This window comes from Etheostoma spectabile, chromosome 8, assembly GCF_008692095.1.
Source record: "Etheostoma spectabile isolate EspeVRDwgs_2016 chromosome 8, UIUC_Espe_1.0, whole genome shotgun sequence".
NCBI lineage: Eukaryota > Metazoa > Chordata > Actinopteri > Perciformes > Percidae > Etheostoma > Etheostoma spectabile.
Window position 1 is genome coordinate 15,231,815 of NC_045740.1, and position 4,480 is coordinate 15,236,294.

Below are 4,480 nucleotides of genomic sequence, written 5' to 3' on the forward strand. Positions count from 1 at the left end.
GCCATTAAACCCAAGCACGTTTTCCTCTCATCCCTGAATACTATGTGGAGCAGGCAGACCCTCCTTCAGAGCACTTTGGAGGAGGGTCTGGCAAAGCGAGACTACTTCACTGACCACTGTGAACTAAAGACTGTCTCTCAATAAATCTGCTGCCTTGCTTTCCCCGTTGCCCTGATTTTAAAGAGTTCCTTTAAACGAGTTATTATGGTTGAATAAAACCTTCAACGTTGCATCTATAATTCTATGAATAATCCATTTGGGTAGATTAAATAACAGAAGCACTCGTATAATGCAATAGGGTAACAGCACCACAAAGTACAACCTCCATAATAATACAATGATCATACAGTTGGATCAATAACAAAATTCATCACAAGCTGAACATTACAACATTCATGAAAGAAGGATTTTTTTTTAGGCGGCATGGGTTTAAGCTAAGTGTACTTAATAAACTGGCAACTACATGAAAAAACAATCAATTACATTCTAATGCTTTTGAATAAAAGAGGCCTAAGTGTGTCCATGGAAGAGTGTGTTGCAGAGAGAGAAAACAAAAAAGAGCATATCTCTGTCAAATAGGAGTTCAGTGTTAACTTCAATCGAGGGTATGTACAGTTTGACCATTTACTCCACTGGTTCCCAAACTGGGGTGTAGAGAGGAACGTAGGGGGAATGCAGGAACAAAGACATACGCGAGTGCAGGGATTGGGGTACGTAGGCGTACGTAGCTTGACGTCGAAAGTCTCAAGGGGTGATCTACTCCGTTAACCCTGAGAAAAAACAATTGGAAGAACTGCGTGCGGTGTGGCTGTGTCAAAGTCTTCGCGCCGACCTTGAAATCTTGGTTTTTCTGAGTCCAAATTTAAAATGAAAAACCTTTTATTACGGTTTTGGTCGTCTTCTTCGGCAGTTTTGTTGCTTTCCCCCAATGACTTTGTCACCTTTTCAACATTTGTCGACTTTTTCTGAGCCTTTAAAAAATGTTGTGGGTTTTTCCCCAAATTTTAAAGCTTCTTTTTTTTACATTTGTCTCTTTATTCACATTTTAGTCACTTTTGACATTTTCTCTCTTTTTTTACACTATTTTAGAAGTTCTTTTACCAATTTTTTTTTTCTCCAAATGCTATACAATTGACAAAAAAAACATACAAATTCAATGAAAGTGGTGAACTTACTATTTAGTTAACTTGTGAGGAGCATTGTTGGGAACCATCCACGTTACTTTTTGGACAATTTGTTTGACAGAAACCCAAATGTCTGATACAGACGTTTTTTGGAAAGGGGTCAAAGTTAACCCAAAGACAACAGGAGGGTTAAGTTGAAAAATCCAATTGTCTTTCTTGGTGCTTTTTCTTAGCTTTCCCCAGACAATGTTTCATGTGTGAGCACATCTCTGTGGGTCTGTGGGTCTATATATTGTATTCCTGCGTGTGGGTGAGTAAAACTATTGTATACCGTACGTGCGTGCGTATATCTGCTCATGTTTTCAGCGTGGGTGTTCCTTTTAGATCATTTTCACCCCAGGGAGACGCACAGGCAGTCCTCCAAAGTTTTCCCCTCAGTTCCTGTAAAAACTTTTGAGCATCAAATCAATACGGTAACCTTTGAAGCCGGGCCTCCCCCAGCTGAGATCAACTTGTCCACCCTAGTGGAAGTTATTACAAGGAACACAATGGCCGCTGTGTCAGGTGCTGCTGCTGCTCCTGTGGTATTGTTGGGTGCAAACAGATATTGTGCCATATGTCATCTTCACGGCTGAGCTCTATTGATCTAATCAAGCAGCTTATGTGTAAATGTAGAAACACAAAGTACATCTGCAGTAATGATGCTCACACACGTGTGGTAGTATTGATATTACATACTTGAGCACTGTGGATATTACTGGACTGCAGTGCTATATGTCAATGTATTGACAGAGCTCATTAAAGAGGTACTGTATGAGTATGTTTTCATGTCATGCACACACACCTGCACATAAAATGTTCACACACACATTGGTGTTGCCGCATGAGTTCAAATGTTATGTCAATGGCTTAGTCGGGACTGTTAAGAAGGTCATGTCTGTAGAAAACGAAATGTCTGCAAAACAGACACGTAGGTAGTCACACGCTCTTAGTTCAACCTATTATATACTGTAGCCTGTTACGTCTAAGAACACAGTCTTGGATTGAGCTTTGTGTGAATGCATTTTTTAGATAATTTTATAGATTTAAAACTGTTTGTAATTTAGGTCTGGATCTGTGTCCAGATGTCCTCAGACCAGGTGAAGACTGGTCTTTTGGGTTTTGGGTTTGCTGTTTTTCATGCTGTGTTCCTGTGCTGCCTTTCCCTCCTTTGCCCATCTACAAGCCTGCTCTGAATCAGCCTTGTGAGTCTGTCTCTGCCGGAGTGTTTTTGCCAGCCAATCAGCTCCTTTCCTGCCTAATCACCTCATTCCCCTCACCTGAGCTTCCAATCTCTCCACCAGTACCTTATCCCCTCGGGTTGTATTTAAGTCCTTAGTTTTCATTTCAGACTTTGTTGCGTCCTTGGTTTTGTTCTCTTATGATCAGTTTTGCCTTGCCTGCATAAACCTTGAATTACATTATTGTTGCCTTGCGTTCAATTGCTTTACCTGTCATAACATGAGAAGGATTTTCTGAAATCTGAAAATTTAAAATCACAAAATTCAGAGATACATGTTTTTCACTGAACGGCAACTCCATGCCAGCAGCATACAACTACTATTAGAGCTGCAACAATCAGTTGATTAGTTGATTATTCTGTTTATTTATTTACAAACCAGCCAAGCAGTGTGAAGACGTTATTTTGGGCACTGGGAGGTTGTGATGGATAGTATTTTAACCTTTCACAGACTGAAAGGTTAATCAATGAATCAGGAAAATAACTGGCAGATTAATCGTGGTCCCTTGGTATCAAATCTGGGGTGGTAGTCTCCTGAAAAAATACAGTATAGACCAGCTTCCTGCTAATGGTGTGTTTTACCAAATGCCATTATGTCAAGAAACATTCACTAGATTCTACAAAAATTATTTACTTTTCTCAAACTATTGAAATGTTGTCTTTTTATCATGCTATCAAGATGTAGTAATTACTTTTCTCTGAGTTCCTGTGGCCACCTGCCTACACAGCTGCTCCTCGTCAACTCATCAGTTAGGAGTTATTTTTTTAGGGCAGTTTATCTGGCCTAAAAAAACAAACTACTGTATTATTTCTATTGTTTTTAGTGCAGCAATTCATTTTATTTTTATTTTTCATTAAATTTTTCCAACATTAAAATGTATTCTTTAAAGCTGTAGTTTCTGTTGCCCCATGACAATAGATATGACAACAAAACAGTCGGCGTATCCACATGATACAAGCCTTCCGTGATCGCACACTTCCACACAGTTGCTAGTAGCCAAGGAAGAAATGGAGGATTAAACTGATGGACTGTTTAGAAGAGGTCATTATCTTCACTTTCTGCTAGCAAAAGTAGCCGGGCGTAAACACAGCCAAACTGAGAAATACAGAAAGAGTTGTGTGGAGCTGTTAGTCTTAATTAGCTTTGTAGTAACTAATTTGGCAGTGGCTTAATAGTAACGGACGTTCATTGATATCAAAACGTTAAGCACTAAAGCATTTATAGTAGTAAAAATTGAAACAAATATAATAGTAAATAACACTTTTAAATGAGGCATTCTGCATGAGCACTTTATCTACATTTTGCAGATAATACTTCTGTACTGTACACTGAGGACTTCTTAGACTATGGTAGGCCTACTTCTTTTACTTAAGAAAAGAATACTTCTTCCACTATTGGTAGCATGGTGGTGGACATATGAACGTTATGTTGTTTTTGTTTGACCAGCCAAACAATGAGAGACACTCCCCGTAATGTAATGGATTATTAGGGCTTAATAGTCCTTTTATGAAATGAAGCAACAATACACGTGTTTGCAGAAGGGGCTGTGTTACTCAGCTGACAGCAGCTTTTATGGCTCTCTCCACCTACACAAAACAATTAGAGTTAACTTGATATTGGATCTTCAGTGGATATTTGTTGTTCCACTTTTAATAACTTGCAAAGCGATTAACGATTAAACCAGAATAATGAGTGTGTTTGCGATTCTTAGTAAAGGAAAAACTATTTACAACCACTGGTTTCAATACTTTGAAGTGCCGCCAACAGACACATGGAAACCGCTCACGCCAGATGAAGGACATTCTGGGATGCAGGAAATCACTAAGTAGCCAATAGACGTGGATGACTGACTTTAATACTGTCGATGATGCTTTTTGCTGTCACACTGCAATTATTCTACATGGCACTTCATAGCTTTCGAATCACTTCATCCTTTAATCCTTCCATTTGAAAATTTAAGATTTTTGTTTGTAATTATTTGACCCAATTGACCAATTGCAACAGGAAGTACCCTGTCAATTTGATCTATTACACGCCCCAGCAAATAACTATAATAATAATAATAATAATAATAAT